Source organism: Lepidothrix coronata, unplaced genomic scaffold, assembly GCF_001604755.1.
Source record: "Lepidothrix coronata isolate B3197 unplaced genomic scaffold, Lepidothrix_coronata-1.0 Scaffold21, whole genome shotgun sequence".
NCBI lineage: Eukaryota > Metazoa > Chordata > Aves > Passeriformes > Pipridae > Lepidothrix > Lepidothrix coronata.
The window spans coordinates 1,099,081-1,113,030 of record NW_016690201.1 but is presented as its reverse complement, the minus strand read 5'-3'; positions in this window follow the sequence as shown (position 1 = coordinate 1,113,030).

Genomic DNA, 13,950 nt, shown 5'->3' with positions numbered 1-13,950 from the left:
ACATGAATGCACAGGTATGCTTTCCACAGCTCCAGAGGCTGGATCTCGGTGGCTTTGCCTGCAGCCCTGACCTGCAGTATTTCCGTGTGCTTCCACTCAGCATTTCTGTGCAAATCAGGGTTTCAACCTCTCGTTACATAGAAAATAAAACCAGTTATGGTGGTTACCTGGCTAAAAGTCGTGTAAATGGCTTGCTTGCTGTTGTAGTGAAGCCTCCTGGCATACTAATGCAGCAAGCAATTACTTGAATCTTAAAATCCTCTTTCTTTTCCCACTTCTGACTCATACAGAAGGCAGCTTCTGCAACAGAGTGGAAAGGGACATGCAGACAGCAGTGTCTCCTTCGCCACCTGACTCTGCCTTCCTCCCCACGCAGACCTATCTCATATGCAGAATGAGGCAGAGCCCCCAGGGGAAAAATAGCATCTAATCACAGCGCTGGAAGCAGAGCGCTTACGCACGCAGGTGCTGAAGCGAGGTCACACAGCCTCCAATTTTTGTTCTATTTCTGAAGCCTGGAGTACTCAAATGACATTTTTCCTTCCCTCTTTCCCTCCTGCTCCCAAGCCTTGTTTATTATAAGTCTAACTACTTAAGGCCTGATGATACTGTCATGTTTATTCATAAGTTGGTGAGAAGAAAGGATAGAAGCTAGACCTAAGCTGTAGTAGCTTACCAAGCCTGCTCACAAGGGGGATTGCAAATGACAGTTGTTGGAGGTGAAAAGCCATTTGGCTGAGCCCAAGCAAGTGCAAGTGTTGAGGTACAGTTCACCAGGTGATAACTTTGCTGTTTGTTGGAGGGTGACGTTCATTAAGTCTCTTCTATCTTTCCTTGATATCCTTCTGAGATAAAGCTGATGTCTTATGTCAGTGAGTCTCAGAGGAAAAGTATTTAAATTATCAGTGTTTTAAATGTGTCAGAATTTTACCATCATGTGGGATGTGTGTAATCTGAAAAGCTATTGCACTATAGCCATGGATAGCAAGGATGTAAGAGTGGGGTTTTGCCCCACGAGTTAAGAAGCATGAGGCTTGTATTACAGAAAACAATGTCCTCTACACCATCACCTCCCCAAAGCTCTTCCATTCCTCAGAACTTAAGGTAGAAAGTAATTAGAGGAGAGATAGAAGGAGTGGTCCTAATCTTTGGGAAGTATTTTCCATTCATTGAAGTGTGATAAAAATTTTAGATCAGGTAGCTGAAGTCTGGCGTTATTCTATGTCTGTTGTTCAGTGATAACATTTTCCTGGATTTCTCCCAGACTCATTAAACATCATCAGTTCCAGGAAAATCTAACAAGGACATGTGCCTGGATGACAAGTCACCTGGACTGAAATATTAAGCAATAACAATTGTTTAATACTGTTTAATACTGATGCCAGCAGGGCTCTGGTAACTTCTGTACTTGTGCATAGCCCAAGGTAAAGTTCAGCTCAGCAATTTAGGGCAAACCTGGTTTAGTGCTATCTAAAATAGTTGCTTTCCACAGTTCATGCATGTGGCCACCTTCCCTCTCATTCAGAAAGGTACTGTGTAGCAATTAAAATATCACAATAGCTTTGAGCTTTTTCTTAAACTCTACATATTATTCTTCTGTGGAAAGGTCTCTGTAATCTCTTTAAGGCTTTCTGGGGAAGGAGGTAGACTTTTCTCTCTTCCTGGAACAGGTCTGCAGTCTAAGCTACCATCTGAACCGTTTATTTTGTATCTAAACACCGCTATTTACTATAAAGGGCTCAACAACTAAAGTAGTACTTTCTGCATACCCTTTTGAGCTGATCTCTGCTGCGTGGCTCTGTTCTTCACAGTACACATGTTCTTCCTTCTTTGCAATGTTTTTATCTCCATAAAGGGCAAGAAAGGATGTGTTTATTTTTACCCATTTAGGAAGGGATAAAGCTTAGATCAGATCTGGGACTTCAGCGCTTGGGTAGCAACACTTACAAGAGCTGATCTACACAAGTGAAACTGGATTTTGTTATCTTGTGTTAAAGGCTCTGGCATGCTCATATCTTTAAAGCATGAAAAGCTAAATGTCCTCAGATTCAATATGCTTTAGGCAGGAAAAATGCTAATGTGAATGCTAGCTACAAGCCTGAAACTCCATAAACTCATTGAAAATGGTTTTTCAACGCTTTAAAACTATTAATACCTTGACTGGAAAATGTGTTTGGAGATATTACTGCACATTGAAGCTGCATTTTTAATAACCCTGCTTAGCAGAGAGAATATTGGCTGGTTTATATAGACTCAAGTGGGTCGATAAGTGGGTAACAGATGCATGTGACACGCTGGAAAACCACTTACAGAACAATAGCCAAGGTCATTCCATGTCATATCTGCAGCATGTGGCAGAACTGAGAGCCAGATCTCCCTGCTCTTCCAACCAGGAGAAATATAAACTCCTCTTCACAGAGCCATGCATAAGTGAATTGACTTCAGAAGAGAAGGAGGACTCAGGCAGGAGCTGGTTACTATGGCTCTATGCATTACTCACTCTAAATGGAGAAATCAAGCCAACAATCGCTGTATACATTAACTATATTTGTGTATGAAGGAAGCTCATTGCCAGCAGCTGTGTGAAGGTGTCGTGATGAAAATCCAACTTTGTTCATGCCAGTCAAGGACTTGGTGACTTTCATACATTTAAAGAAGTGCAGACTGAAAGCAGCAAAATTTATGCACGGTGGAATCATGTCCTTTGTCCTCCTCAAGTCCTTGTTTTGCTCTACACAAAAGTTTCCTCATCTCTGTGCCCCTAGTGATCACAGAACAGCCCAGGTAGGAGGGGACCCTGGGAGATCATCTGGTCCATCCTTTGATGGGAAAGGGAGCCTGGATGAGATTGCATAGCACCTTGTCCAATTGCACCCTAAAACCCCTCAGGAATGGGGTGTCTCCTGTGTCCCTGGGCAGGTTGTTGCAGTAGGATGGAAATGGCATATCATGATGCTGGCTTGGAACTTATGGAGGTGCTGGCTGGCCTGGGCTCTGGGCCACTGAATTTGAGAAAAACAACTCCTCACTCAGTTGGCTTCAGAGTCCAGCTTCTAGCTGGCTACTGATTTGTAGGGCTGTCATCAGAGCCACTTTCCTGTTGTCCAATGACGTTGGAATTGATCGGTGAGGACAAAATAGCTGTGGGTGGGGAGATATTTGTAGCACAACCACAGCTTTGTTTTTGTTGGTTACAAATTGAAAGTAAAATATTTTGTCCTTCCTTTGAAATTTATCCACTGAAGCAAGTGTTTTCGTGGAGTACCTAGCAAACTCAATTCCCTTATTTTGTTGCAGGCTGGCTGTCTGTGGCTGTCAAAGCTGGCCATTGGTTTTCCCCTTTATACAGTGCTGCACGAAGTATTTGATAGGTGAGAGGGTTAAGCCAAGGTTGTTACCACCAAAGACTCTGGCTAAAGCTCTTGTTCCTGTCTCCAATGCCCAGATTTTCATGCAAGTTGGAGCAGTGGATTTGGGTATGCTCAAGAGGTATTTTTTGTAGCTTAGACTCCAAACCAATGGAGCACTTCTGTTACCTGCTGTCATTTATAAATTCCACTGTTAAGGCTGAAGAGGGTTTTGCGCTTAAAATAGGGGCTGAATCTTTAATCTCAACAGAAAATAGAGCGTATTTGCTGCAAAAGTTTGCCTTTTGAAAATGAACTAGATTGTTGTGGTCTGCAAATCTTTTAATTAGCCCGAGTTCAAATTAATTAAAAACTGTCATTTAAAGAACTAAGCGCTTGCAGGTTTTTCAGAGTTCTGAATGATCTCAATGGAATAAAACAGACATTTGGAACTTTCCATATAATTAAAAATAATCGAAATCTTCTGCCTGCATGTATATGAAGAAATCAGCTAACAATTAAGCCAAGTTATTAGCAATGGCTGCATTTAATGTTACATATAGAGAACAGCATGAGAAATTTTAAATATGATGATATTGGAGATAATGCAACCTGTTATCAGTCTTCTGCAGTGGCTGTAATGCCACTCTTACAAGGGAAACAGGGCACACACAGGCTTTTACTGGTGGATTAGCTGTGTCACTTAGCTTTAGTCTTTAAAGGTTAAATGGCTTAATGGTTGAGTGGCCTGCATATTTCTGCTTGAAATGTCCCCCACACCACTGAAACCTTGCCTGCTGCTGGGAATGAGGGAAAACCACAGAGAACACTTGATGCTGGCAGGAGTCAGAAAATAGCATTTCTATGGCATTTCTTTGTGTGTGTTCTCCCTCTAGAAAAAAAGCCCTAACCGAGTTCTACTCCATATTAAAAGCCAAACCTGAGTAGAATGAGCTGCTCTGTGTGAGGCTTCAGTCATACAAACTAGGTGTGGGGCTCGTTAGGGGGCTGCTGACTGCTGGTTGTCTAAGCAGTCTCCAGTAGCTCTGCCCTTAAAATAGCTCTCTGCTCCTCAGTACTCTGCGCTTCCAGAAGGCCAGAAGTCTTGTGCAGGAGCCACAGCTGGTGCTCCTCTCTCAGTCTTCACAAGACATTTTGAAACGGGGACGTCCTGAAGGGGAGAAAAGCAAAAAAAAAAAAAAAAAGCCTGATAAAATGAATGAATGCTAGTGATTACTCATTCAATGAATCCAGGAAGGTGGAACTGGCTTTAAAAAGGCTCGTAGGAATACAAACAGATGCTTTAGTCAGTCTGTCCTCACTATACCGTAACATTAAGACTTTTTGAACACCCTAAATATACGTTTCTTGTTTCAGTTCAGTTTGGTTTCTTTTTATCTAATCTCTTAATCTCCTGGATCAGTGATGCTTGGTTGGAGGCTAATGGCAGCACCATTGTCTTATTCCTAACTGTAATTCTGTCCTTAATAAGTATTTTTCTTCAAGTTGAATACATAAATACTGAGCTGGATTTACTTAGACTGGCTGATCAGAAATACTGCTGGTGTAGGAGGATGATATATCCTCTGTGTATTTGCATTTTTAATACTAATGATTTGTTCTTATCATCAGTTCACGCAGAATTTTCAGCTTTTATTTAAGGACCCTAATCCTTTATTGCTAGGAAGACGTTCTCTTAGCAAGTGCAGGATTCCTTTTTTGGTATTTGAGATCTCTAAAGAAATTCTGATAGACACGGCAAGTGCTGAATCTTGAGAATGATGAATTACATGTCAGTGCTTAGTATGTTTTGTCATGTTGTACTAACGATCGAGGTGAAGTGTCCGTCCTGTTTTTTCAATGACAGGTTTATTTTGGGGAGGAAGGGGGTGTCTTCGAAGACATTAATGGATAAAGGAGGAGTAAGACTGAAACAGTATCTGCTAATTATTCTTTCTTGCCCATTTATGGTTGGGTTTTAGTCTGTAAACATGGAGCCACAAGTAATGAGGACTGCTGGTGTTCCCTTTCTGCGGTATGCTTTTTCCAAGTCCAGGAAGAGACAGGTGTGAAGGGAGATTACGAGCCCACCCCTAGACCATCTGGTCCTTAGGTGAGAGGAGGGACAGAAAGGAGGAAAATTAAGTGCTATGAATATGTCAAGGCATGGCTGGCTGGTTGTCACTTGGCTTGTTCTTTGAATGCACCCCGTGTCCAGCAGCCTTCGTGGCAGGCGGGTCCCCTCGCGCGTGTCTGCGCACACACGTGTGCTCCCCTCGCTGGGCCCTGGCTGCTGCGCTGGACGGGGGGAGTCAGACAGGAACCACATCCTGCGAAAGAGCTCAGTGCAAAAATATCTTTCCATTGCTGATACCTCTTCACTTCTGGTTCTGATAATGGTGCTAGGAGACACTTAAAGGAGAGAGCTGGATTGAGGCAGGCGTTGCTGAATCCCAGAGCTTGGCTGCTGTGAAGGCACTCGGGCTGCCCTTTTTTCCATGTCAAGACTTTATCAGTGATTCAGGGTCAGAGGTCTGGAGCTCAGCTCAGCACACCCCCGTGTGACATGTCACGCATTGTTACTGCTAACAAACAGGCTGTGGTATGGGGAATAGGAAGAGTGTGGAAGGTTCTGTTTCATTTTGTAGCCTCTTACCACAGGCTGTACAAAAGCACACATTCATACTCTTTTAACACTCGTTAAAACACACCTTGAAGCTGTAGTCTGAAAGACTGTGTCCTTTCTGGTTAAGGAAGCATTTGGGTGGTTTTTCATTGAATGTTATGCCCACTCTGAACAAATCAGTCAGACCTGTCTACACCGCATGAGTATGGGATAGAATTGGTGCTTACTGTTGGACTTGGTCTTAAATGTCATTTGGGTTACTGTTTCTGGGAAATGGGACTCGGTATCTGCTCTCTGATTCTTTCTCTCATTGAAATAAATTCTACTTATTGGTCTCAAACACCAATTTGCATGCTTTTTACCTGACAAGGCACAGACTCCTTGTGTGGCAATAGAAAACTGTAAGTAGTTCGGGTGTATTCAGGATAGTCTTTTGATTGCTGCAAGTAGCTAAAATTCAAGGCTGTGTGTCCAATGAAGGGTGAGCCAGGTTTCCCTGCAATGTAACCTGAAGCATAATGGGCATTGCTATTGTCTTTGAATGTATCTGCCTATTCTGTTTGAACCACAGTGCCAATTATTGCATTGCTCCTTATACTTAGAATATCTAAAACCTGTCCCTCTTGTTCTCGTTTCAGAATAAACTGGTTAAGCAAGAAATGACTTGCCATTAGTTTTTACACAGGTAAAATTCCTACTTTTGAAACCAAGCAAGCATGAAAGAGACAACCCAGCTGTTGAGAAGTCTGTCTCCCCGTGGAGAAGAGTGGGACTTGCCCTGAGGGCACCGTTGAATTCTTACAGTCCTGTTTCCTGGGGGTTTTTTTCTGGTCCAACAGCAAAGAAGAAGGACTAAGCAGTATGTTCATGATCGTGAAGGTAATCAGCTTTGTAATTCCACACAGAGAAAGCAGTGGGAACTAAGTGCCTCATTGTTTATATGTAGCCCCTACCTTTGCTTTGGTCGGGTTCCTTCTCCTAAAAATTGTCAGTAATTTCTGTATCACAGTGTTTTTAATATAATTTTTCTCCTGAGCATGGATACTTCTCCAATCTTGAAGTATGAAGGTGTGTCAGTAATGGATGAATGTGGGTATCCGGAACACACTGGCAATGCAGTGGAAATCATCTGCACTTTAGCTCAGCAATTCCCTCTCGGTGGTTCTGGTGCACATTTGGGTGAGGACAAGAAGGGAGATTTTCTGCTCTGGGAAATCCCTGTTCACCAGTTGCAGTACAAAAAGGACCAGAGCTTCTACCAGGACTAGACCTATATATAGGACAGGCAAGCAGCAGAATAATCCAACTTAAAAAATAAAGCTTCCTTTTCTATTTTTTTTATAGCATATTTTTCTACTCCAAGATAGCTCACATTTTTGTCAAAGTTCAGTGTTAAATTTTGCAGTTAGTCTTCTACTGTAAATTTGGATTCTCAGAAAAACATCAGGGATGATTTTTAAAAGATGATATAATTTTTTCTATAGCTATATAAATAAAAATGTTATTTTGTTGCCCTGCAGGAGTTATTGTTGAGATCTCGATCTCTCCTCTAGCAGAGGCAAGACTCAGGCACCAGACCTGCAGAGCAGCATCTGAAAAGGTGAGATGAATAACTATCTGCATTCACAGGGTGGTAAACAGATCTTCAATCAAGACTATTGTTTTGGTGAATAGGTTTGAATAGATGGACCTGCTGGGGAGCAGTTTCTGTGGGACAGGCTGGATAGATCAAATTCTGAGGTTTTCTGTTGAGTGAGTGAGTTACTCAACCGGGCTGGTGGTCCTGCCAAGTGAGCTGTTGGGTGTTTTCATGCTGCTGAGCTACTGATATTTAAAGTGAAGCTCCAGAGGCATCCACTGAGCCAGGGCAGATGTCCCATTCTTGTTGAGTGGTTTTACAGCAGTCTAGCTTTGCATCATCATACCAGATACATTATTTCTTTTCTTCTTTCCCTTTTCATTTCTGGACCATTGTGTGAGACTGAAGTGCCTAAAACTGCATATTGAGCCGGTACTTGGGCTTTGTACAACAGGACTCAAGCATATAAGCTGCCTTTTTTTTCTGTTCCATCTCCTTCGTTATTTTTTCCTGTAAAGATAAAATATGAATTTCAACTAAAAATAAATTATTTATTTATTTATTTATTTAATTAATTAATCTGTTTCAACAAGATTAGCAGATGCTGGGGAGCTGGTGTGACTCTGAAGGGACTTATGCCTGTAACCTCACCTGCTGCTCTTTGGTAAAGTCAGTCGTCCTCCTCAAAGGCCTGGCCGATCTCACTGATGGTCTCCCAGTGGATTTTGGTCTAGGCATGTGGTGCAATCTTTTTCCAACAGGTTTAATGGGTTTCTCTGCGTGGTCCAGCACAGACTTTTCTCACCATGGCCTCCCCAACCCTCTCTCCTGTAACTTCTGGCGTGTCAGCCCTCCCATCTCTGCCCTCCCCAAATAGCACTGAAGCAGTGGGAGTTTGCTGCAGCTCACCCCTTCCCCCTCTTGCCCTGCTATGCCTTTTCAGAAGCTAACCTGGGGTTAGACTTGATGTGCTTATCCAGCAAAATAGAAATTCCCTGTGTGGAAAAGAGGCTGAGCTTGAAGCACTTTGGGGGTTTTGCTGGTGGCAGGATTTCAGCTGTAGCATCAGCCTCTGTGTCTTGCTGGTGCTGAGCCAGGGTAGCAGGAGCCTGGTGTAGTGAAAGGAGGGAGCACCGTAGTGGTGGAGTTTACCACGGTTTGGCAGTGATACAGCAGCAATTCACAGGGTCAGTTCAGCAGATCTTCAAGGGAAACGTCTGTTTTATCTAGTATTAAGCTGTAAGGGTGGAGCATCACAGCTGGGAGGGGAGAGGTTAGAAAATAAACTTGTTTTCATATTTATAAATCTCTATATATGTATAGATATGTTTAGATATACACACAGAGGTATAAATATGTATGTGTGTGTCTCTATATATATACACTTATATGCACACACCAGCCAGTCACTCCAGAACATTGCTGCTGGAGAGAAGAATGTCATGTCCATTTTTGGAGGTGTTTAAATTCAGCTGACAAAAAGCATCAAGTCATTAGATTATGTGCGAAGCACAGACTTGTGCTTTTTCAGGCAGGAAGCAATACCTCTAGAGATAGATTTTCTTTAAAAACTCGCCTTAATTTTTAAAGGAGCTTTGCTGACTGAATTTTTAGTGGAGGTGACCAACTCAGTGTATCTGTATATCAGTGTATCTCTGCATGGAAAGAAGCAGCGTCTTCAGATTGCTGAAAAATTCCCTCAATCTCCTTCCTGCAGTGCTTTCCCACTATTTAGCGTCATGCCTATCACATAGAGTTTCTTCTGTCAGCACTAGCAATGTTAATAAAGTGTCCTCCGTGACAATTGCTTCACCAATTAAACTGTCACGGCATTTTCTTAGTGTAGTTTGCAGTTGGCATAAGGTAAACACAAGACAGCAAACAATCCTTGACTGAAAGTCGAGTTATGACTCATAGTTACAGCAGCGAAAAATTGAAAAATCACAAAACCTCTTGTATCTAAAAGGGCATAAATATTTTACTTCTTTCCCCTTCAGTTCCTCTAAAAAATAAGCTTCCACAGCAGCAAAGCCAAGCGATCAGCAAGGGCTATACCCACCTCTGCCCATACCTTAAAGGCAGTCTCAGAATACTTGAAGTTGAAAGGCAAGGAAAGGCAAGCTGTCTTGCAGGAGTTTGGCACCGGGAGCTAGAATATGTTGTGTCTGAAGGCCTAGGAGTATTTTAGGACAGTGCTGCCTATTGAAATGGAAATGTGGTTTTCAGGCTGCTGGAGCAGAGAGTGCACCGTAGTCAGAGCCTGAAGTAAGCTAATGAAGTACCCTGTCTTTGAAGTCAGATTGTGTAATACAAACCCTAGAGAGACACTTATATTTTTTTTTTCCCTGGCATTGATCAAGACTAAAATACTTCTGCTATTAGCTTCAGAAGGGCTTAATAGAATCGGTGTCTGGGCTACAGTAATTCTGATGGCGTGCTGTGCAAACAAATGCTTCGTTAATGAGCGCTGAAAAGATTTACCTGAACTACCTACACGCATTGTTGTTGTTTTTAACTCCCTGCCTCCCCGCAGTGGTTATGGATAATGCAGAACAATTTCAGTTGGGGCAGGAGATGTGTGGGAACCCCAAAACTCGGTAATGGCAAGTAGGATCTGTGATAGTTGGGAAAATGTTGCACCGCAGTTCTGAAAACATGCCATGACTCTCTGACCTGATGGGCAGGGTGGGATGCTCAAGGTTATTGGAGACTGAAAACTTTTCAGGGAGAGGTGGTAGGGTGCCAGCTTTTGCAGAAAGAAGAGTGAGAAGGTCCATGACAAAAACCTTCTTTTCCTTCCCTGGTATATCTTCAGAGCTGGAGAGATGAGACCATTTATTTAACTACATTCCCTTTTCACCTTCCTATTTTTTCTATGGCTGTGAGTCAGTATGAGATTGATTTATCAGTGCTGTTAATCTGCTCTCAAAGCACTGTCAGTCTCACTCCCAGAAGCCAAGCTCTCCCATTAAAACCCTGACCTGTTTAAACATTCTTAAGATACCGTAATGATTGAATGTCAGCAGGGGAGAGGCAGCAATGACAGCTCTGAAATGTTTATTATCCTAGCCCGGGTTGGGAGGGGAACGTGCCAATGCAGCCTGGAGCTGGGCACTTGGCATGGAATGAGAGGCTGAGGGACAGATGCTGCCACGCTACCAAGGCAGGGAGATCAGCCACACTCCTCTTGAGGTTTCGTGGGATGATGCTCTGTAGTCACTAGTGACATCCTGCTGCTCAAAAGGGAAGAGGTTTCAGAGGTCTGCATTTTGATAACAATAGATCGTGGATTACAGTGGCTTAAAAAGCACTTAAAACACTTTTGGTGGCTTAGGAATTATTTCCCCCAGGCATATTTGAAAGCAGATGCTTTCCATAGGGAAATTTAAATTTCCTTTCTACTATCACATCACACAGTAGCTATCAGCAAAGAATTAATTGGGGGAAACTATTTAAAAATATGATTCTGAAAAGAACGTGAAGAGGTGTCCCGATACCTCTTTGGGTTGCAGATGCTTGTGTCCAGGGCGGAGCACAGGCACTGCAGCAGGGGGAGCACAAAGGCTTGCAGAAACCTGAAAATCTCAGGTTCTAATAATGGGAATCTAGCTGTCATAAACACACTTTCAGTATACTGTTTAGTGCCAATTTTCTCCTCCTTTAGAAATGTAGCAGAGTGCAACTATTTTTAAGGGCAAGCTTCTCTCCCCCTCCAATCTCTCTTCGGGCCCTCAACGGCTTGAAGAATTAAACCATAATTCCTCACAAGAGAAAATACATTCACTTGTACAGAACAGGCCTGGTTTTTCTGCAGGGTATGATGTTAACATGTTTCTTCTGCCAAAACTATTCCCACATGGATGAACTTTTTCTTTCAAAGAGCATCCAACTATATCATTTTGGATCTTTCCCATTTGTCTTTTAAACAGAGACTACAACATCAGCAGGGACCACTGACAAAAAAAAGCCCCCAAGGTAAATAATAGGTTCTCAGTCTTTTTAGGTGCATCTTATGGAGGGATAGTCTTTCTGCTTGCTTATGGAGCAGCCCAGAGGATCCTGATTCAGAAGATGCTTTCTCCAAGCATCTGCATCTTGAACTGGTGTCCTTCTCTCTCATTGATCTTGCTTTTCAGGAGTGCCAGGTTATTACAGTGCACATTTCATTAAGAGGAGTCTAAAGGTCAGCTTTTGTCAAAGCCCAGCTGACTGGTTGATCTTTTTGTCTAAGAAAACAGAGAGGGTTCATAACTGGGCTTTTACAGATCCCAAATGTCAGCTTTTCCATATAAGACCACAATATTGACACTATCTGTGTCTAGAGCTGATAAACATTATTGCATTCCTTTCCAATATGTAATGTTATTAAAAATAGGTTAGTCACAAGGGTTCCTTATCAAAGTCCCTTGTTTCCCTAGAAACAGTGACCAGCATTAACCTTTCTAAAAGTAGCCCCTGCAGGAGACAAATGTCTTTGGTTGTCACTGTTACAAATTTAATCAAGGGAAAATGTGCTTCAGTTTCTCTTTCATATTAAAAGAAAGCAAATAAACTCCAAAAATGCAGGAATAATGTGCAGTATCAATTCACATCAGGCTAGCAAGGAAAATAAATTGATCACGTTTAAACCAGTGCTGGCCGTGTCCTTTTCTAAGCGACACAAGCATTGAAATTACGTAGAGTCAGTGATGGAAACAGTTGTTTGCAGCCCCAAAAAAAGAAAAGGGAGGCGTGGGAGAGAGATTGTAGTGTTCATGCAGGACTGATGAAAGCTGAATATTTGCAGAACAGAAAAAATGTAAGTGATAACAGCATATTTGTAAGAAGATGGCTTCTTCTAAGCAGTGTAGGTGGTAATGGGAATACTGTGTTTAGAAGCAAAGCTACTGGCAATGTGAGAGAGGAGCAAGAGGGAGAGAGTATCAGTGTGTTATATGCTCATCACTTAAAATAATCATATTCTCAGTTTTCACAGCAGATTAATGGTGTCCATAAATCTTGGTGATGCTTGCAATTTACCTTGTTTCAAACTACATGATCAGGAGCATCTGCTTGAGTTTACACAATCACTCGCTGTTCACCTAAGCTGCCAGAATCACCAGCTCTGTTTTCTATTTTGCCAGCTACAAAGCAAAAAGACGATGAGTTAGATCCGACATCGACATAGATCCATGCTGAGGGCACCAAGCACCTCTAAAGCAGCAGGCTGGGAAGCGATTCTGGTTTAAATGTGACAGTCAGTCAAGCTCTGGAAGGTGACACAAGCTGATCATGTTCAGTTTGAGCAGAGGTTCCTTTCACAGGTGTATGCAGAGCAGGACAGAAAACTTCAGCCCTAGCTTTAGCAGAGGGCTCTGCTCTGGAGGTGCACGTCTCTAACAAAGCAGTAGCAATTCTCTGTCTCTTGGTTGCATTCCCCAAATGCTAAAAATACCAAGTTACTAAAGCACTCAGATCCTCAGACCTGCCACATCAGTCTTCTATCTTTGAGCCTATCACTTCCATAAATTCCTGTTTCTTACAAACCTACTTTGTCTGTGCAACCTGTCCCTGTCCAGTCATCAGGGCAACAGCTTTAAAAATAGCAGACTCAGCATAGCAGACATTTTCCTTCTTGCCTGGTCAAAAACCAAACCACTTGTTCCTGTGGGTATCTAGGAATTCAATGAAGCTGTGGCTAAGCTCCCTCCTCACTTCCTTGAAATTGACTTGTATAAAGCCCTAATATATTGTCTTCCCTTGTGTCCAACAAGCATTATCCACAATATTTATTTTCCTTCGTGCTTTTATATTCAGTTTATGACAGCACCAAAAGGAACATATATATCTACGCATGCTGGTAAAAGCAAATCAGTCTGGCTGTGTCAGTTGTTTTGCTATTTATAGGTTGCAGTGAAATGAGACCTGAGTTACTTACGGTGCTTGTTTTACAGGAAAAATGAGTTTACGATAAGAAGGTCAGACATTGCCTAAACTTGGTCTCATAAATTAGTTTACTGAAGCAAAACACTCTCTAAAATTGATGCCTACTTTGTTCATTATTTGTGATTCACTTTACAGGCAGAATCAATACACTCTTAATTCTGGGGAATACCTGTATATGCCAAACCTGAGCCTATAGTCTTGGCTTTTAAACTCCTGGGCCCAAGAAGGGGATTTAAAGCCCTGGACTGGGATATGAGAACCCACATCCTAGCTTTGTTGCTTGAAGGCAGTTTGAGTCATGTAACCAAATTCCCCTATCACTTATCCCTTGTGCAAGAAGCTTTGATTTTCTTATTCCGGGGGAGTTACGTCTGAATAGTCTTAATTTACACACACACACACAAGCCCATGTTAATTAAGTTCTGAGGCACTTGGAAAAGCAATACTTGCCCCAGTGAAAACACAGAAGCAGG